Here is a 23,495-nt window from a genome sequence, read left to right as displayed (position 1 = left end):
CAATTTGTTCAAACATGAACCTTCCAAAATCAAAGTTGAACCTGGTTCCAATAGCATAGATTATCCTTTCAAGACCATTAGAGATAGTTGAGATATGGTTTGTTGGCACCCAGTTGGCTGAACCAATCTTATGCAAGATGGCATACTTTACAGTTAATTTTCCAGCTGATAGATGCTTCTTGCTTGTCCATTCCTTGACTTAGCCAGCAGTGATTGTCCTACAGACTTCATTGTCTGTGGCTTCTAACTCAACACCTCCTTCAGTTCCTCTTCCTAGGAACTTATTGATAACAGTAGGGGAGAACCTTACACATCTTCCTCTCACAAACACCTTGCAAAATTCCTTGTTATTCTTGTCAGAAATATCCTCTGGGATATTCACCACAAACTCCTTCACCAGACCTTCAAAGCATTGGGGTAATGCAACCACTATTTTCATTAAACCTGCAGACTTGATCAACTCCATAACCTCCTTCACTTCCACAACATCTTTCCCAAGTTCCCTCTCCACAACAACTCTCCTCTGTATGACAAATTTCCATTTGGCTGCAGCATCTTCCAAATGAAAGGAAATGTTGTCCAAATGCATAGCTGCAACCTTAACTGGAGACTTTTTAACAGTTTTCCTTTTAGCAGGAGAGATGTCTGGGACATCGTCTTCGAAATCATCTTCAGAATCAGAGCTTTCTCTGACCTTCCTTTTCTTGACCTCTACTTTACTCCATGATTTAGAAGGTCCTACACCAGCAACCTTCTTACTAGTTCTGGCTGTCAACAACTCAGCCACATACTTGCCTTTCCTTGTCTTCATTTTCTTTGCAATACTTGGTTTCAAATGATGGACCAAGGTGTCATCTTCCTCTTTTGAACTCTCTTCCTCCAAATCAATAACCTTCTTAGCAGTTTCATGAGAAACATTTACTGGTTTCTTACTAGGCAAGGTTTTACCTTGAGAGCATAGTCCCTCAGCAACCATGTCTTTCTCTGATCTAGATGAATCATCATCTTTCTCAGTTTGAGGTTCCACCTCATGTGAGGGGCCCCTTCTAGACAGAGGGGTCGAAACACCCTTGACTGCATGTCCTTCATTTAGAATCCTAGTTACCAGGTTCCTAATGACACAATCTGTATAGTGCATGTCATTCTTAGGAGGAGGGTTTTCAGAGTTGTTACCTTGATTTTTTCCAGCCATGGAAGAAGGGCCAGGGGCGTCGCCTGGGATTACAGAAAGAGGAATAACCTCCAAAATATCTTCATCCAGATACTCCATGGAGAGAGTCCTTGCTTTGTGAGTGGGTTTTGATCCAGAGGATGAGGGATGTTGTGACATTTTGTTGAACTTTTGAGAAAAATCTTGTTGCCCTACCAGAGGTTGTCTGAGAAGTTGGATGAAGATGGAAATGGTTGTGTTGAGGTAGCGTGTGGAAACGGTGTAGATACTAGTTCCAATACTAGGTAATGATTTACCATAAATGAGGCACTTTCTTTTAAGTGGGCAAACAATATTTTTATTACCTTTTCCACTCCACTTTATTTGTTATAAATTCTCATGAATACAAATCCCCAATTTCCCTCTTAAACATTCAAACTGATTAGCATCCAAAGCTTTTGTACATACGTCAGATAATTGCATTTCAGTAGTAACATGCTCCAGTGCTAAGATTTTCTCTTCCACAAGTTCTCTAATGAAGTGATGACGAATATAAATGTGCTTTGTCCTGTTGTGCTGAATAGGATTTTTAGAAATATTTATAGCACTCAGGTTGTCACAGTACAATGTCATGACATCTTGTGTGACATTGTATTCAATCAACATTTGTTTCATCCAAACCAGTTGAGAACAACTACTCCCAGCTGCTATGTATTCAGCTTGATATCTAGCACATACACCTATAACATAGGCAAAGTCAGGTCTGCTTGCTGTGAGATATAGCAGACTTCCTATCATGCTTCTGTACAGACTTTTATCTACATTAACTCCATTTTCATCTGTGGAGACTTTCAAATGTGTAGGAGCAGATGTCCTTTTGTGATTTGCATTCTCCATGCCAAACTTCTTAACAATGTTCTTGGCATATTTGCTTTGAGATAGAAAAATAGAATCTTCCACCTGCTTGACTTGTAACCCAAGGAAATAGATCAGTTCTCCAACAAGGCTCATCTCAAACTCAGATTGCATTTGTCTAACAACATGTTCTACCATCTGATATGACATCCCACCAAATACAGTATCATCCACATATATTTGATCCACCATGAGCTTTCCTCCTTCATTTTTCACAGATAGGGTCTTGTCAATTCCTCCCCTCCTGTAGCCATTGTTAGTGAGGAACACCATGAGTCTCTCATACCAAGCCCTAGAAGCTTGCTTCAAACCATAGAGGGCTTTCTTCAATCTACACACATGCTTTTTAGGCTGTTCAACATATACTTCCTCTTTCAAGTAGCCATTCAAGAAGGCATTCATTTGGAACAGTTTGAACTTCAGAATACATGCCACTCCATGCAGTAATCTAATGGACTCAAGGCGAGCTATGACATTTATTCTTTCAGGTCTAGGAACCAGTTCTCATACTTCATTCCTCTTGAATTGACCTAACTCCTCCTGTATGGCATTGATCCAGAACTCATCAGTCAAAGCTTCCTTGACATTCCTAGGCTTAATCTTCGACACAAAGCAGCCATGTGAGATCACTTCCCTTGATCTAGTTGTGACCCTTTTATTTGGATCTCTTCTAATGAGATCTTTGGGATGATCCTTCTGAACTCTAATGGAGGGTCCCTTGTTGATTTTTTCAGGTTCAGCTTGAGGAGGTTCATTCTTCTTGTCTGAGAAATCAGTTGGGGGATCATTCGGAGATGTCTCAACATCGTCTGTGACATCAGTCTATTGGTCATCAACCACAACATTAATAGATTCCATCATTACTTTAGTTCTGGAATTAAAGACTCTATATGCTCTGCTGTAGCCCAGAAATAATCCTTCATTACTTTTGGGATCCATCTTCCTTCTTTGTTCACTTCTAATTTTGATAACTTGACTTTCCTTTTCTCCTTGAAGTTTTAGACAAAGATCTTTGAAGACTTCAAACACATCATATTTGTTTCTTATAAAGTTGATCCAGGTGTATCTGGAGAAGTCATCCACCACTACATATGCATACTTCTTACCACCAAGGCTTTCCACCTGCATGGGTCCCATCAAATCCATATGGAGGAGTTCCAAACCTTTGGAAGTGGTGTCATGTTTGAGTTTCTGGTGTGACATCCTTGTCTGACATTTCCCACAGACTTTTCTTTCATCAGTCTTCAAGTTGGGAATTCCTCTAACAGCTTCAACAGATATAATCATCTTTATACCTTTAAGATGCAGATGGCTCAATCTTTGATGCCATGTCTTCACTCCTTCTTCTTTGACTAAGGTACACTTTGAAGAATAACCAATTTGAGAACTCCACATGTAACAGTTGTCTTTGGACCTGACTCCTTTCATGATCACTTCACTTTCTTTGTTAGTAATCAGACATTCAGTTTTAGTGAAGTTAACATTTAGACCTTGGTCACACAGTTGACTGATGCTTATTAGATTTGCAGTCAAGCCCTTAACAAGTAGGACATTGTCAAGATCAGGAACTCCAGGGCAATCAAGCTTACCAATCCCCTTGATTTCACCCTTTGCTCCATCACCAAAGGTTACATAGCTCGTGGCATGAGGATGAAGGCCAGTTAGCAGGTCTTTGTTTCCAGTCATGTGTTTGGAGCATCCACTGTCAAAATACCAATCTTCTTTGGCTGAAACTCTGAAGGAAGTGTGAGCTATTAGACTTGTAACATTAGTCTTAGGAACCCATTGCTCTTTGTTGACAAGCCTGTGATGTTTGGGTCTAGGTTGATGGTGAGTCTGATGATGAGCATGGCTAGGATAACCATACAGCTTATAGCAGAAGGGCTTTATGTGGCCAAATTTTCCACAATAATGGCATCTCCATCTTTGGTGTTTCCCTTTCTGCTGATTTCCCTTACGATGTTGTGACATATGATGTGACATCTCAGGTTTGCTTTTAATATGGCTGCACTTAGGTTTGGATTTAGGTTTGCCACCAGTGTAACTGCACTCAGGCTTAGATTCATTGAACCCAATGCCAAATTTGTCTCCTTTTATTTATCCAGTCTGGAGAATCTTGTCTAAGGAGTCAGATCCATTGTTTAACATTCTTACATACTTGGTCATCTCTTCCAATTTAGAATTCAAGAAAACAGCTTCAGTCTTTAACTTGGAGATGGTTTCCACATGTTCTGCCTTCTCATTCTCCAGTTGTGCTATCACTTTCTTCTAGCTATCAACTTGTTGACTCTCATCTAGTTTGGCATTCAGTAACACTGCTTCAGTTTTTAATTTAGAGATGGTTTCCAAGTGTTCTACCTTCTCATTCTTCAGTTGAGTTATCACCTTCTTCTGGTTTTCAACCTGCTTACACACTTCTGCACTTCTGTGACACAACTTTCTGTAGGTAGTGGCCAACTCTTCAAAGGTTACTTCATCATCACTTGAGTCTTCATCAGAACCCCATCTTCCAGTCAAGGCAGTTACCAGATTTGCAGACTCTTCTGTTTCACTTTCATTAGACCAAGTGGCAGCAAGACTCCTCTTCTGTTTCTTGAGGTAGGTTCCACATTCAGTTCTAATGTGTCCATACCCATCATATTCATGGCACTGAACTCCTTTTCCTTCTTTGGGCTTTTCATCTGACCTGGTTCTTCTTCCAGCATTGTTGGATTTACTGATGTCAGATGAGATGTTCTTGACATTTGCCTTGGATCTTACATCCATCTTTTTCAGAAGTCTGTTGAACTGTCTTCCCAGCATTGCTACATCATTTGCCAGGTCTTCATCAACATCCTGACCACTTTCCTCCTCTTCCTCCTCAGTGTTTGACATGAAGGTTATGCTTTTGGCTTTCTTTTCAGATCCATCACACATTCCCATCTCAAATGTTTGGAGGGAACCAATTAGCTCATCAACTCTCATATTGGAGATGTCTTGAGACTCTTCTATGGTTGTCACCTTCATAGCAAATCTCTTAGGGAGTGACCTGAGTATTTTCCTTACTAATTTTTCATCTGACATCTTTTCTCCCAGGGCTCCTGAGACATTAGCAATTTCAAGGATACTCATATGAAATTCATGAATATTTTCATCTTCTTTCATCCTTAAATTTTCAAATTTGGTGGTGAGCAGCTGCAGTCTAGACATCTTCACTATAGAGGTGCCTTCATGAGTGGTTTTGAGAATGTCCCAAGCATCTTTAGCCACCTCACAGTTGTTTATCAATCTAAAGATATTCTTGTCTACTCCATTGAATATAGCATTCAATGCTTTGGAATTTCCAAGGGCTAGATCATCCTCCTCCTTGGTCCATTGTTCTTCAGGCTTTTTATCAGTTGTAGCTTCTCCTTCCTTAGCAACTACTGGATGTTCCCAGCCTGTTAACACAGCCTTCCAAGCCTTATTATCCAAAGATTTTAGGAAGGCTACCATTCGAGGTTTCCAGTAGTCATAGTTGGATCCATCCAAAATAGGTGGCCTATGAACAAATCCTCCATCTCTCTCCATAGTACCAGAAAGTATCGTCCCTAGATCTCACCCAGAACCAGAGCAAGATGCCTGCTCTGATGCCAATTGAAATTCTGGTATCAGATATAAGATGTTGAAGGTAATGTCACGACACTAATATCTGAATAAAACAAACAGGATAAAGATAAAGAACAGGAATGCAAGAGACACAAGTAATTGTTAACCCAATTCGGTGCAACTCACCTACGTCTGGGGGACTACCAAGCCAGGAAGGAAATCCACTAAATAGAATCAGTTCAAAGACTCTCAGTAAACTACACAAGTTACAGTCTTTTTCACCTAATCTCTACCCGTGTGACTTCTACCTAAGAACTCTTGGATATAAGATCCCACCCACTCCCCCTCAATCACACCAGTGATATTAAACAAGAATTACTATGAAAAGAAGACACTCTTCAAAGACACACACTTGATCTTACTTAGCAGCTTCAATCAAGTAGACACACATTCATGCTTAAAAGCTTTGAGTGACAAATTACAACTCAAAAATCAGACCAATTCAATCATCTATGGATGAATTGAATGGCTTACAAGTCACACGACCACACAAGACTTAAACCCTTATTCTCTCTCAATATTTCGCTTTGTATTTCTTGTGTATCAAATCAGGTTTTCCATGTCCTTTTTATAGAAGCATTCAGCTGGGCTTGGACATCATGAAACCCTAAAACTATTTTCCATTCAAATCTTCTTATGACAGTTGGTTAGATCTATTTGAAAAATAAGTTAATCACATTGTAATTACTGATTGATAGCGTGTTCAATTAACTCATCAATCATACACAGATTGCCATTAAAAGCGCAATCACATAATACATAACATTCAGACTGAATGTTCTGTATATAGATGTCATGACATCAGGTCTGACATCCTGGAACTATCCTGCATAATTCCATTTTAAATATCCAGCAGGTACATGATATCAGATGTCATGACATCGAGTATGACATCCTGAAACAATCATTATATTTTAAACATCCAGCAGGTACAAGATATCTTATGTTAAGACATCACATGTAACATCTTGTGAACACTCTTGGTTTTATCAAAATTGCTGCCAAAACCTAGAACCAACAAGTTGTATTTTTGAGTTGTATCATTTTATTCTCTCAATGTATAAATACTCTGTAATATTCCCAATTCAAAATTAATGCCAAAATTACTATTCATCCAATATTACTCTATTCTCTCTAATTCTCTCTCAACTTCAACTTCCCCAATTTTCTTTTCTTCCACCATTGTCAAACCTTCAATTTGAGTTTTATGTTCTAACATTTGGCATGAAGAGCCTTGGTTATTGATCCTAATCCGCTGCAACAATGGCAACCGTTTCCAATGATCGAATTCCCACCAATCTCCCAATTCTTGATTCGAAGAACTATGATAAATGAGCGAAACAAATGAGGGTCTTGTTTGGTTATCAAGAGGTGCTTGAGATCGTCGTCAATGGAGTTACACAATTAGGGGTAGAGGCTACCGACATTCAAAGAGCTACACACAAAGAAGAGAAGAAGAAGGATTACAAAGCCCTATTCTTGATTCATTCATGTGTTGATAACGATAATTTCGAGAAGGTTGGCGATTGTGAATCGACGAAGAAAGCATGGGAAATCTTTGAGAAAGCATATCTCGGTGTTGTCAAAGCGAATGTTGTAAGGTTACAAACTTACAAGCGACAATTCGAGTTAACACAAATGGAAGACAAAGAAACGATCAACGACTACACTACGCGAATTACCCGGTTAGTTAATCAAATCAAATCTTGTGGGGAAACGATTCTTGAGCAGAATGTTGTATCGAAAGTATTACGTTCGTTAACGTCGCGTTTCGACAACATAGTTGTGGCTATTGAAGAATCAAAGGATCTAACAACTTTGAGCAAGGATGAATTGCAAAGTTCGTTAGAGGCACATGAACAAAGGATGGATGAGAGAGGCGCCGACAAAGACAAAGCGGAGATTGCTTTGCAAGCGCGTTTCAATGAAAAGAATAAGAGGTCGAAAGGAAAATTTACGGCGAGAGGTAAATCAAATTTTCAGAATTTTGGTTCAAATGATTCACAAAATTCAAAGCATTCGACGAGTGAAAAGGGTGAAAGTAGCTCGAAGTATAGTGGTCATAGCAATGGTTTTAAGAAGCGTGATGTGAGTAAGGTGCAATGCTACAAGTGCAGAAAGTTTGGACACTTTGAAAATTCGTGTCGTGGTAAATCGAATGAGAATCACAATAATGAAGCCAAGGTTGCTAGGGAAGAGGTAGATCATGAGGACACACTTTTAGTAATGATCACGGAGGAGAGTTATGGCATTACGGATGTTCCGAGCAGCAACTACAGTAGTGACAGTTTGCGGGACAACAACTGTACTGTTCCGGAAAATAGCGAGAAAACGCATTCGGATCGAAGTGCATTGGTTACCGTTCGTGATGGAGTCCAAGGGAGAGATGAGTGGTACTTGGATTCCGGTTGTTCAACACATATGACGGGTCGAAAAGATTGGTTTGTGCAAATCAATCAAGCAGCAAAAAGTAAAGTCAAATTTGCCGACGACACCACTTTAAGCGTCGAAGGGGTATGAGATGTTTTGATCGGAAAAAGGAATGATGGACATTCAAGGATCAAAGATGCCTTGTATATACCGGGAATTAAGTGTAATCTTTTAAGCATTGGCCAATTACTTGAAAGAGGATACAAAATTCGTTTGGAGGACAAGATTTTACGCGTTTTGGATTCAAATGGTGTGTTGATTCTAAAAGCGCCGATGGCTGCCAATAGAACCTTTAAGGTTGAGTTAAAGGTTATGGAGCATCGTTGTCTAGCTACCGCGGCAAGTAGAGATGAGTGGTTATGGCATTACCGTCTTGGTCACCTTAATTTTAGGGATCTAAGAAAGTTGCAACAAAGTGAAATGGTAACGGGGATGTCACACATTAGTACTCCAACTGAATTGTGTGAGGAATGTGTGAAGGCTAAACAACACAAGAATGTGTTTAGCAAAGATGCGGGTCGAAGAACCAAAGGCTTACTTGAGGTGGTATGTTCTGACGTTTGCGGACCGATGCAAGTAGAGACTTATAGTGGCAATCGATATTTTGTTACGTTCATTGACGATTTTAGTAGGAAGCTTTGGACATATCTTATCAAGAGAAAAGATGAGGTATTTGGAGTTTTCAAGAATTTCAAATCCATGGTGGAGCGCCAAAGCGGTCGGAAGCTCAAAATTCTCAAAACGGATGGTGGAGGTGAGTATAACTCTAGTGAGTTTGGGAAGTTTTGTGATCTTGAGGGAATTGTACGTGAGGTGGTGCCTCCGTATACGCCTCAACAAAACAGGGTTGCCGAGAGGAAAAATTGTACAATAATGAACATGGTGCGTAGTATGATTTGTGGGAAAAATTTGCCTAAGGAATTGTGGGGTGAGGTCGTGTCTACAACCACCTACTTGTTGAATAGGTGTCCCACTAAGAAGCTGAAGAAACTCACACCGGAAGAGGCTTAGAGTGGCTTCAAACCGAATTTAAATCATTTGCGCATTTTGGATCGATTGCATATCATCATGTACCGGACCAACTCTAGAAGAAATTGGATGATAAGGGTGAGAAGATGATATTTGTAGGATATCACTCTACTGGAGGGTACAAGTTGTTCGATGGAAAAAATCGGAAGATCGTCATAACCCGGGATGTGACTTTTGATGAAGTCAAAAATACAGAAAATGCAAGAGTAACCGATTACCCTAATAGCAGTAATCGATTACTCACAAAAAAACAACAGCAGCAGTTTTTTGAAATCACTGATCCGGAGGCTTCCGACACCGCTGTACCAACACCTACAGTAGCGCAAAATGATGTTGTTAATAATGGTATACCAGTGAGGCAAAGATCCTTGCCTCATAGACTCTGAGATTATGAAAGATTCCAAGATAACGAAGTGAATAAAGATGGTGATTTTGTTCATTTCGCGCTTATGGCCGAATCTGAACCGGTAAATGAGGAAGAAGCCTTAAGTGATCCTAAGTGGATATGTGCAATGAAAGAGGAGCTGAAATCTATTGAGAAAAACGGTACTTGGGAGTTGGTCGATTTACCACTTGGAAAGAAACCGATAGGTGTGCGATGGGTCTATAAGGTTAAAACAAATCCCAAAGGTGAAGTAATCAAGCACAAAGCTCGATTAGTGGCGAAGGGGTTCTTGCAAGGAGAAGGTATAGACTATGAGGAGGTATTCGCACCGTTGGCTAGATTAGAGACTATTCGTTTGATTGTTGGTATTACGCATAACAACAATTGGATGGTTTACCAAATGGATGTCAAATCTGCATTTTTGAATGGTCTTCTTGTTGAGGAAGTCTATGTGGGGCATCCACCCGGTTTCGTGATAAAAAATCAAGAGATGAAGTATTACAAGCTACACAAGGCGTTGTATGGTTTGAAACAAGCTCCAAGAGCTTGGAACAAACGTATTGACGACTTTCTTATTGACATTGGTTTCAAACGATGTGTATCTGAACATGGAGTTTATGTGAGATCGGATACGAATGATGGTGTTATTGTACTTTGCTTGTATGTTGATGATCTCTTGATTACGGGCAGCCATGACAAGAGTGTTTCAAGGTTCAAAAGTGAGCTCATGAGAGAGTTTGAGATGACGGACCTTGGTGTCATGAATTACTTCCTTGGCATAGAGTTTCACAAGTCAAAAGTGGGGTTGCTTATGCACCAAAGGAGGTATGCTCTAGATATTTTGAAAAAGTGTGATATGGAGCATTGTAATGCTTCTATTACACCTTGTGAGGCTAGAGTGCATATGTCCAAAAGTGATGAGGAGGAGGATGTCGATCCAACGCTTTACCGGAGCTTGATTGGATCGTTACGGTATTTGTGCAATACACGACCGGATTTGGCTTTTAGTGTCGGTATTGCGAGTAAATTCATGGAGAGACCTAAGATGTCTCACTTGGCGGTGGTCAAGAGGATCCTTAGATATGTGAAAGGTACTCTTGGTTCCGGAATTCTCTTTCCCGCATCGGACACGGGGCGTAAGTACAATTTACTTGGCTACACCGATTCTAATTGGTGCGGAGATAAAGATGACCAAAATTCGACGGCGGGGTACATCTTTATGTTTGGTAGTACACCAATCTCTTGGTGTTCGAAAAAGGAACCAATTGTAGCACTATCTTCTTGTGAGGCCGAGTACATTGCGGCGTCGTTAGGTGCATGCCAAGCTATGTGGCTTATGAATCTATTGAAGGAATTGGGATGTGGTGATGCTGCTGCCACCACACTGTTTGTAGACAATGTTTCCGCAATAAATCTTGCAAAGAATCCGATTGCACACGGAAGGAGCAAGCATATTGAGATACGGTTTCATTATTTGAGAGAATTTGTCGATGATGGAAAGCTTATATTGAGCTATTGTCGAAGCGAAGACCAAGTCGCGGATTTGTTGACAAAGGGTGTGACAAATGATGTGTTCAAGAGGCTGAAAAAGTGCTTGAACATGGTGGACTTGGAGCAACTAAAGTGAGGTGGTGTGTTAATTGCAATTAAATTCTGTTTTTACCCTTCCAAAACTAACAAAATTTATTTGTAGAGTCACTTTAGTTGTATTTTTGAGTTGTATCATTTTATTCTCTCAATGTATAAATACTCTTGGAATATTCCCAATTCAAAATTAATGTCAAAATTAATATTCATCCAATATTACTCTATTCTCTCTAATTCTCTCTCAACTTCATCTTCCCCAATTTTCTTTTCTTCCACCATTGTCAAACCTTCAATTTGAGTTTTATGTTCTAACAATATATTCAATGGATATGACCAATTTATTTGCTATTTATAAATTTTTTTAATTTCAATTTGACTGATTTGTATTTTTTTTTACAGAAACACTACAAATATTATGACAGAATCAGAAAATAATTAAATATACACAGAATACCAAATTTCATTGTTTACAAAACCAAATGCACATGGTACACCAAGATAACCTATACATATCGAAAAACATAACCATATAATACTTACAAAATCCATTATGACATTTGGGATACAGAAAACCTCTAGCAGGAAAACCTGTACATACTTGAACCTATAATGACAAAACCTCTATATAATGCTTACAACAACCAAGAAAAACTAGTGTTGTTAAGATTCATAAAAAGATAGGAAGACACCGACTCAACGTGATTGGATGCCATCTATATCTTCTTTTGAGAATGGTGTTTGATCGCTATGTTGAATTGTAATTCCTTATGTCGAAGCAGGTTGCTCGACGAAACAAGGATGTGTCGAATAGCCTAGTGTGTCGAGTTTTATTAGTGTGTCGAAGTGTCGAAGCATTTTGCTTTACACATGATTTTGACTTAGGCCTACTTTTAGTAGTGTTAACTATTTTGGACTATTATAGTTTTGGGTTTTTGCTTAGGGAGTAAGCTAACCTAAATTTATAAATAGAGGGAGTAACCCATATTCTTGATATAAACTCATAACATAATATTCACAGAATTTTGAAGTTGCATAATGAATAAAGAAGTTTTCCACAGGTTATGGGCAGAGAGAAAACTCTGCAGAAAACATTCTGCTTTTCTCCAACGTTCTTTTCATTCTTTCTCAATTGTTCTTTTCTTTTCATTGTCATTATGTGGTTGATAATAATCTTGTTCATCATTATTGATAGAAATTCTCTATAGATTGTGGTGGATTTCCAACATCTGGTATCAGAGCCTGGTTTGAGCGATTCGTGGGAAGGAAATCACGATGACAATGAATCATCCAAACTGACATTTTCCAGCGAATCTCAAGAATAATAGTTATGAGAATTGGTGCAAGCAGATGAAGGTTATGTTCTGTTATCAAGATCTTTGGGATCTTTTGAAGGAAGGAGTAACAACGCTTGTAGAAAATACGTCGAATCAAGAAAGGGCTAGACATAAAAAATTGAAAAAGAAAGATTATAAAACTCTCTTTATAATCCATCAATGTGTTGATCCAGACTTTGAAAAGGTTAGTGATGTAGAGTTAACGAAAGAAGCATGGGAAATTCTGGAGAAGTCGTTTGGAGGCGCTGAGAAGGTGAAAGAGGCGAGATTACAAAATCACAAAATCACGTATGAATTACTTCAGATGGAAGACAATGAAAGCATAACTGTTTTCTTCACTAAGGCTACGAAATTGGTGAGTCAAATCAAGGTATGTGGAGAAATGTTGACATCAAGATCTGTTGTTGGAAAGATCTTGAAGTCGTTGGCTCCAAAGTTCGACCATGTGGTAGTACCCGTAGAAGAGTCGAAAGATTTGTTAAAACTGACAAAGGAAGAACTTCAAGGGACGCTTGAATCTCATGAACAAAGAATGGCAGAAAGAGCTGCAGGAAAGTCAACGAGTGATGTGGCTTTGCAGACACAATTAACAAAAGAAAGGAAACGTAAAGGAAGCTGGAATGGCAACAAAGGCAGAGGAGGCTACAACAATTCGACTGATCAAAATCAACAAGAAGGAATCTGGTCGAATCAGAGAAAGCCTTGGAACCAAGGCAACCAAATAGGTGGTGCTGCAGGTAGAGGAAAAGGTGGTCGTCGAAAGCCAGACAAGATTCACATTCAGTGTTACAATTATCATAAGCATGGTCATTATTCTAGTGATTGTCCAGAAAAGCAGAAGAATCAAGAAACTGATGCAAAGCTGGCGAAACATGAAAAAGAAGAGATGTTGCTGATGGTTACAACAAGAGATAAAGAGAGATTCAAGGACCAGTGGTACTTGGACTCAAGATGCTCATCACACATGTCTGGAAGGAAAGATTGGTTTGTCAACATAACGCCCTCATTGAAGAACATGGTGAAATTTGAAAATGATAATACTCTGGCAGCTGAAGGTGTTGGTGATGTTCTGATTATGAGGAAAGATGACAAGAGGTCAGTAATTACAAATGTGTTGTATATACTAGGCATGAAGAGAAATTTGCTCAGTATATGTCAATTAGTCGAAAAGAACTACAAGGTGTCGATCAAAGACAAGATGATGAGAGTTCTCGACTCAAATGGAAGGTTGATCTTAAAGGCTCCAATGTCTCAGAATAGAACCTTCAAGGTTGAGAATAATGTGACGGAGCATAAGTGCCTTGCAACAACAGCCAACAGAGATGAATGGATATGGAATTATAGACTTGGCCATCTCAATTTCAAAGACATCAGTGATTTAAAGAGAAGAAATATGGTTTCAGGATTACCAAAAATCGACATTCCAAACAATGTGTGTGAAGAATATGTGCAGGCAAAGCATCACAAGAACAACTTCAATAAGGATGTGGGAAGCATGTCGAAGGCAATTCTTGAAGTCATATACTCTGATGTATGTGGTCCCATCCAGGTGGATTCGATTGGAGGTAACATATACTATTTTTACATTCATAGATGATTTCATTCGAAAACTATAGGCTTACCTAATCAAGAAGAAAAATGAAGTGATTGAGGTATTTTCCAAGTTTAAATCTATGGTTGAAAGACAAAGCGGTCGAAAGCTCAAGATTCTAAGGACCGATGGTGGTGGAGAATATGTGTCAAAAGACTTCGATGCATTATGTGTGAAAGAATGGATTATGCATGAGGTGGTTCCACCCCACACTCCACATCAGAATGAATTCATAGAAAGGAAGAATAAAACCATTATGAATACGGTTAGAAGTATGTTGAAAGGCAAGCATTTACCCAAAGAATAATGGGGAGAAGTTATGTCGACTGCAACATATATCCTGAATATATGTCCGACGAAGAAGCTAGAAGGAATCACGCCAGAAGAATGTTGGTTTGGTGTCAAGTCAAGCTTGAGTCATCTAAAGGTGTTTGGATCTATAACACATAGACATGTGCCATATCAGTTGAGAAGAAAACTTGATGACAAGTCGGGTCAGATGATCCTGATAAGATATTATTCAACTAGAGGATACAAGTCGTTCGACCCAGTGAACAAGCAAATGGTGATCAGAAGGGACATGATCATAAATGAGCTTTAGGAATGAGATTGGACTAAGAATGTTAAGAAGGATTTAGTGAGAATCTTTTGCAATGAACCAGCTAGTGAAGTCGAAAGACAAGTTCGACAAGAAGTCAAAGGTGAAGCAGGCCCAAGCAGGCCTTAAAGAATAAAACATATGCCTGCAAGGTTGAAAGAATGTGTGATTACATCAGATGATGTGGTAAATGAAGAAGGTGAGCTGGTACACTATGCTCTCTATGCAGATGTCAAACCAGTCAATACAGCTAAGGCATTGAAAGATTCGAAGTGGGTGAAAGAAATGAATGAAGAACTGAAGTCAATCGAAGTCAATGAAACTTGGTCACTTATCGAATTTCCCTAAGACAAGAAGGAAATCGATGTGAAGTGGGTATACAACGTGAAGTTGAATTCCAAAGGATAAGTGACTCGATACAAGGCGAGACTTGTGGCGAAAGGATTTCTTCAGAAAGAAGGAATCGACTTCGACGAAGTTTTTGCACCTGTTGCTAGGATCGAAACAATCAGGTTGGTTGTTGGTTTAGCAAACATGAACAACCAGCATAAATGTCAAATGGATGTGAAATGTGCATTCTTGAGTGGCCCCTTAGAAGCAGAAGTTTATGTTGCACAACCAGTTGGGTTTGTGAAACAAGGCGAAGAAAGATAGGTGTACAGGCTGCATAAAGCTCTGTACGGACTTAAACAAACTCCAAGAGCTTGGAACAAGAAGATAAATGGCTTTCTAAGGGAGAGGGAATTTGCATAATGCACAACTAGACATGGGGTATATGTAAGAAGAAGCAAGAGTGAATTGCTTATACTATGCCTTTATGTCGATGACTTGTTGATAACAAGCAGCTGCAAGAAGGATATCGAAGACTTTAAAGGTGATCTCAATAAGGAATTCAGAATGTTAGATCTGGGTGATATTTCATATTTCCTTGGCATCGAATTCTACAAGAGTGGTACAGGTTCAATGATGCATCAAAGACGGTATGCAGGCGAAATACTCAAGAGATTTGAGATGCGAGAATGAAACCCAACTTCAACTCCAACTGAGCCCAAATTACAATTGTCGAAAGATTCAAATAAGGATGATGTCGACCAAACTAAATATGAAGACTTATTAGGTCACTTAGATACCTTTGTCACACACGGTTTGACTTAGCATATAGTGTAGGTATGATGAGTAGATTCATGAAGAAGCCAAAGGTATCACATCTAGTAGTGGCGAAGAGGATACTAAGGTATATGAAAGGAACTCTCGACTATGGAATTTTATTTCCTGCAGCCGCTGAAGGAAAAGAATGCAAACTAGTGGGATACACCGACTCAAGTTGGTGTAGTGATGTTGAGGATCAAAAATCCACAGTTGGATATGTGTTTATGTTAGGTGGTGCACTAGTTGCTTGAAGTTAAAGAAAGGAGCCCGTAGTGGCATTATCGTCGTGCGAAGCAGAATACATAACTACTTCCCTTTGTGCATGTCAAGCAACGTGGATGGTGAATCTGGTCGAAGACATAACAGCGAAGAGTCATGGAGAAATTACTATGAAGATTGACAGCATGTCAGCTATCAATCTAGCAAAGAATTCGATAGCACATGATCGAAGAAAGCACATCGAAATGGGGTTCCACTTTCTTCGAGAACAGGTAGCAGACGAGAAGATGAATTTGATGTTGGTGTAAGCCCTAGAGGCCAATACTTTTGGTACTTGTATCGAATTATTTATTAATAATAAAAGGCATTTTCTTTATTATGGTTGATTAATAAAGTCCCTAGAATAGATAGTCCGTTTAATGTATTAAGTGTGACTTAATCATGAGAACACATTAAACATAAGGACACTATTCTTAAAGTATCCGTAGTCGAGCTTTAAATGTGAAGTGGGATAACATTAAAGCATTAAGACTATTATGTTTGTAGACTGATGATCACATCTCATGGATCATGGATAAAGAGTTATCAAGTCTTAAACATAGGTATGAATATTAGGAGTAATATTTATACCGGATTGACCCGCTATGAGAATACTATATAGAAAGTTATGCAAAGTGTCATAAGTTATTCTCATGGTGATGATAGTGTATACCACTCTTCGACCTGAAACCACTATGGATCCTAGATGTAGAGTTGAGTGCTTTATTACTGATCAAACGTTATCCGTAACTGGATGACCATAAAGACAGTTGATGGGTACTCCACGAAGCATGCTGAGGGACATGAGTGTCCTAGATGGAATTTGCCAATCCTGCTTAACAGGATAAATGTCTATGGGCCCAATATTGAACTGGACAAGGATGACACGGTCTATACCTTGTGTTCAATATAGACATAAGGGCAAAGGGGTAATTATACACATAATTATTATCACAGGAGGTTTTGTCAGATCACATGACATTTTCGTGACTTGGGTAGCAGTGATGTGTTGCTAGATACCGCTCACTGTTTATTATGTTAAATGCATGATTTAATATAATTGCCAACGCCGCGAAAACCTATAGGGTCACACACAAAGGACGGATTGATGAGAGATAGAATAATTAAGGAACATCGTAAGGTACGGTGTACTTAAGAAGAATACGAAATATGGTAAAGTACCAAATACTTAAGTGATTTTGCCATATTCTGAGATATGGGCCAAAATGCACTTAAGTGGGCTTTTTGGCTTGAAGCCCACACAAGTGGTTCTATAAATAGAACCCCTTGGGTAGAAGCATTTAGACTCCAGACAACACAACTGAAGAGTTGGAATTTCGTATCTCTCTCTCTCTCTCACTCAAAGCCTTCACTCACAAACAGCTAGCACTGCGATTGAAGGAATCCGTTCGTGTGGACTGAGTAGAGACGTTGTCATCGTTCAACGTTCGTGATCGCCCCGTGGATCTGTATCAAAGGTTGATCATTGCCAGAGATCTGCACCAAAGGTTTGAATCTCCACAAGAGGTAACGATTCTATCACTGATCATGCTCATTCGTAAGGATCATTAAAGGAGAAATTTTTTATATTCCGCTGCGCCTTGGATGGCTATTCTCCTTCATTTGAAACACTGCAGAACTGAGAATCAGATTGTAGACATCATAATGAAGAGAGTGCAAGTCGAAGTAGAAGACTAAGAGCTATAATGAATGTAGATATCTTAGACACAATGAATTAAGTGGTGTGTTGAATTGTAATTCCTTATGATGAAGCAGGTTGCTCGACAGAACAAGGATGTGTCGAATAGCCTAGTGTGTCAAGTTGTATTAGTGTGTCGAAGTGTCGAAGCATGTTGCTTCACACAGGATTTTGACTTAGGCCTATTTTTAGTAGTGTTAACTATTTTGGGCTTTTATAGTTTTGGTCTTTGAAAGGGAGTAAGCTAACCTAAATCCATAAACAGAGGGAGTAACTCCTATTCTTGATATAAACTCATAACATAATATTCATAGAATTTTACAGTTACAAAGTGAATAAAGAAGTTTTCTGTTAGAACAAAATTTTGGTTCTACAATATATCTCTAAGGTTTGATGATAACAAAGAATGAAACAATTTGGTATCCTAATCATTTTCTCTAAGTGTGTAGGTTTCTAAGGTAAAATGAATCTGATAAAACTAATATTTGGCATCTGATGTAGTCCAGAAAAGTTGAACCAGCACGAAGGAATCATATCTGACTTTGAACAAGAACACTTCGAAGCAATCACATACAATATCTGAAGACAATTCAACTCTGATATCTGAAGACAATTCAACTTTGATATCTGAAGAGAATTCAACTCTGACATCTGAAGACTATTCAAGATAATATCTGAAGACTCTACATTTGAAGACTATTCAAGATAATATTTGAAGACTCTACATTTGAAGACTGTTTAACTCTATATCTGAAGACTATTCAAGATAACATCTGAAGATTATTCAAGAGAATATCTGAAGACTGCAAGACTCTTCTCAAAGACTCTGACTCTACTCACTCTGATTCACGCTCAACACTCTATCTGACATCACAGGATTAGAAAACTTAATCAAGAAGCATTCTAAGTACAATACAATTCTCTTTAAAGAAATTATGGATTATGTTCCAAGACTGATATGGAAAAGACAAGGAAGTTAATACCCTTAATTTCCATAGTTGGCAAGAAATCTCCAATGATTTCCCTTAAATGGTATCATCCCAAAGTACTATATAAAGGCCTCATCACAACATGATGAAGACACTTAATACTAAACACATTGATCTACAACTCTCAATCCACAACATATATTCATATCTCTCTTTGTAATATTCAACAATCACACAAGAGTTGTTGCTCATATTGTATGGTCATTGTCTCATTGTTCTTAACTTGTCTTCGTACTTCTTATCTAGAAGCGTTAAGATAAAACTCTTGTAATTCTCCTATTTATTGATATTCCTCAAGTGACTTGTTTAAGTCTGTAAACTTGAGAGGGATAAGAGATTGTTAAACTCTTAGATGTTTTTATAATCTATTGAGATTATTGGATTAAGTCCTTATTGAAGGCAAAATCACCTTGGTCGGGTAGACTGGAGTAACTTTGATTTTTCAAGCGAACCAGGATAAACTCCTTGTATTCTTAGCATTTATCTTTGTGTGTATGGTGTTGCAAAAAGTTTTAAATTACTGTGAAAACAATTCAAACCCCCCTTTCTTGTTTTTCTCTACCTTCAATTGGTATCAGAGCTTAGGCTCTGTTGTTGATTTTTGAATCAAACACTTAACCATGTAGAGAGACCCAGGGTGAGAAAAACTTCATGGCTAACACAAATGAAAGAGATAGCTACAATGCAAAATCTCCCGTTTTTTATGGAGAAAAATTTGACTATTGGAAGGATAGAATTGAAAGTTTCTTCCTAGGCTACGACACTGATCTCTGGGATATTGTCACAAATGGTTATGAACCACCCATTTTTGTAATTGGTATCTCTATTCCAAGAAGCAGAATGAGTGATGATCAGAAGTGTATTTCAAGAATCACCATAAAGCAAGAACCATTCTGTTGAATGCAATTTCCTATAATGAATACGAGAAGATCACCAACAGGGAAATAGCCAAAGAAATCTTGGATTCTTTGAAGATGACTCACGAAGGCGATAATCAAGTTAAAGAGACTAAGGCTTTGGCCATAGTCCAGAAGTATGAAGCCTTCAGAATGGAAGATAATGAAGTTGTTGAAGTAATGTTCTCAAGGTTCCAAACCTTAGTTGCAGGACTCAAGGTTTTGGACAAAGGATACACTATAGCAGATCATGTCAAGAAGATAATCAGAAGTCTTCCCAATAAGTGGAGACCTATGGTTACTGCTATGAAGTTATCCAAGGATCTGGACAACATAAGTCTTGAAGACCTTATCATCTCTCTCAGAAGTCATGAAATAGAGATAGAAGAAGATGAACCTCAGAAGAAAAGCAAATACATTGCTTTAAAGTCAAGATCATAAATAAGAAATCCAAAAAGGAACAAAGCCTTTCAAGCTGAAGAAGAAGATGATGACTCTGAGGGTGAAGATTCTGATGATGAAGAAGAATTGTCTATTCTTTCTAGAAGAATCAAATAGCTCTGGAGAAAAAAGATAAAATAACTTCAGAAGGCTCAGACAGAAGGGAGAACATCCAGATTCAACCTCCAGAGGCAGACCCAACAAGGAAATGACATGTTATGAATGCAAAATTCCTGGACACTACAGAAAAGAATGTCCAAAGCTAAAGAAGGATAGCTCCAGAAAGGAAAGCTCCAGAAATAACTCTTTCAATGAAAAGAAGAAAGGACTCATGTCAACATAGGACGACTCTGAATCTGAAGCTTCAGAACCCGGCTCTAAAGAGGAGCAAGAAAACGTAGCATTCATGGCCACTACCTCTGAAAGTTCATCAGAAAGAGAGTCTGAATCTAAAGAGGTATTCTCTAACTTTTCTCGCTCTGATCTAGAAGCCAGTTTGACAGAATCTCCGAGCCTGTATCAGAAGCTTCGACAAAAATTCTAGAACCTAAAAAGGGCTCATGAATAGTGTGATAAGCTTGAAAAAGAAGTTTCTGAACTTAAAGAAAATAATTTTATTCTTGAAAAAGAAAATGAATTACGGTGTTAGTCTTAATAAGAAAAGAGGAATTGGTTATGACTCTGATGAAGATGATCTAAAACCTTCTATAGAAAACAAATCTAAATCTCATTTTTCTTATCATTACACACCTGCACAAACACAGAATTTTAATAACGCTAGAAAATCCAAAGTTTTCAGAAACTCTGGGAGAACTAATCCTAAAGGACCCAAGAGATTCTGGGTACCAAAAGATAAAATAGCGTATGTTTCAGATATCCTGTGCAGCAGAGTTAAAACACCAATCATGGTACCTGGACTCTAGATGCTCACAACACATGACGGGAAGAAAGCATATGTTCGAAAACCTAGAACTTAATGATGTTGGCTTCACAGGCTTTGGAGGAAATCAAAAAGGAAGAATTAGAGGATCTGGAACAGTTGGTAATGGATCTTTCCCCTCTATTTCTGATGTCCTCTATGTTGAGGGATTAATGCATAACTTGTTATCCATAAGTCAATTAAGTGATAACGGTTATGATATAATCTTTAATCAAAAAATGTGCAAAGTTGTTAATCAGAAAAATGGCACAATCCTTTTCACTGGAAATAGGAAGAACAACATTTAATAAATAAAGCTTTCAAATTTGAAAAATCAAAATGTGAAATGCTTAATGTATGTAAGTGAAGAGCAATGAGTGTTGCATAGACACTTGAGTCATATTAGCTTGAGGAGAATTTCTCAACTAAATAAACTTGAGCTAGTCAGAGGCCTACCTAAGCTGAAGTTTTCTTCAGATGCTCTTTGTGAAGCATGTTAGAAAGGAAAATTTTCTAAGACAACCTTCAAAATCAAAAATGTTGTTTCTACCTCTAAACCTCTGGAACTTCTACACATTGACCTTTTTGGACCTGTTAAGACATCATCAGTCAATGGTAAGAAGTATGGACTTGTTATTGTTGATGATTATAGTCGTTGGACATGGGTAAAATTCTTAAGGCACAAGAATGAGTCACATTCCATGTTCACCAGTTTCTGTTCAAAAGTGCAAAATGAATTTGACTCTAAAATCATCAGACTCAGAAGTGATCATGTTGGAGAATTTGAAAACAAACTTTTTGAAGAATTTTTGACTCTAATGGAATATCCCATGATTTATCCTATCCTAGAACTCCACAACAAAATGAAGTTGTAGAAAGGAAGAATATGACTCTCCAAGAAATGGTCAGAACCATGATCAATGAAACTAATATGGTTAAGCACTTCTGGGCAGAAGCTGTGAATACAACATGTTACATTCAGGATAAAATCTCCATCAGACCTATTCTGGAGAAGAATATTTATGAACTGTGCAAGGGAAGAAAGCCCAACATTTCTTATTTTCATCCTTTTGGATGTTCTTGTTTTATTATGAATACTAAAGATAATCTGAACAAGTTTGATTCTAAGGCACAAAAGTGTATTATGTTGGGATACTCAGGACGTTCTAAAGGATATAGAGTATACAATACAGAAACACAAATTATGGAAGAATCAATTCATGTCAGATTTAATGATAAGCTTGACTCTGAAAAGTCAAAGCTAGTTGAGAATTTTGAAGATCTGAAGATCACGCTTGCAGGTTCTGATGAAAAGACAAAAGTTTCTGAAGAAGCATAAAGAGGAACTTCAGAAGCACCTGAAAGCTCAATCAATCAGAAAAGACAAAGAATTAGGTAGAATGTTTTTGAAGAACTGATTCTGGGAAACAAGGATGAACCTATCAGAACAAGATCTACATTCAAAGTTTTTGAAGAAAACACTTTTGGGACTAGTATCTCTGATAGAGCCAACATTCTGTGAAGAAGCTCTTCAAGATAAAGAATGGATTCTGGAAATGAAAGAAGAACTTGATCAATTTTCCAAGAATGACGTTTGGGATCTTGTACAAAGACCCAAGGGAAGCCATGTGATTGGAACCAAATGGGTTTATAGAAAAAAAATAAATGAAAAGGTTGAAGTGGTCAGAAATAAAGCACAATTGATAGCACAAGGTTATAGTCAACAAGAAGGAATTGACTACATTGAAACCTTTGCTCCAGTCGCAAGGTTAGAATCTATTCGTCTCCTTGTATCTTTTGTTGTAAATTATTCCATTAAGTTATATTAGATGAACGTCAAAAGCGCGTTACTGAATGGTTATATTTCTGAAGAAGTGTATGTCCATCAACCTCCTGGCTTTGAAAACTCAAAACTTCCAGAACATGTTTTTAAACTTAAAAGATCTCTTTATTGTCTAAAACAAGCTCCCAGAGCTTGGTATGAAAGACTGAGCTCATTTCTTCTTAAAAAATCAGATGCTACTTATGTATATCAAAGCAAATACATAAAAGATATTCTGAAGAAATTTGAAATATCAGAAAGCAAACCTTCTAAGACTCCCATGCATCCCACTTGCATTCTGGAGAAAGAAGAGGTAATTCAAAAGGTTTGTCAGAAACTCTATCGTGGTATGATAGTTTCTCTCCTTTATCTGACTACTTCGCGTCCAAATATATTATTTAGCGTATGTCTATGTGCAAGATTTCAGTAAGATCCAAGGGAATCTCACTTAACTGTTGTTAAGAGAATCCTTAGGTATCTGAAAAGAACAACTAACCTTGGCCTGATGTATAAGAAAACATCAGAGTATAGGCTTTCTGGGTATTGTGGTGCAAATTACGCTAGAGATAGGTTGGAACACAAAAGCTCTGGGAGGAAACCTCATATCATGGGAAAGCAAAAGACAATCAACAATTGCACTGTCAACTGCATAAGCACAATACATTTCAGCTTCACT

Source organism: Lathyrus oleraceus, chromosome 4 (genome assembly GCF_024323335.1).
Source record: "Lathyrus oleraceus cultivar Zhongwan6 chromosome 4, CAAS_Psat_ZW6_1.0, whole genome shotgun sequence".
NCBI lineage: Eukaryota > Viridiplantae > Streptophyta > Magnoliopsida > Fabales > Fabaceae > Lathyrus > Lathyrus oleraceus.
Note: the sequence above shows the minus strand (reverse complement) of the source record.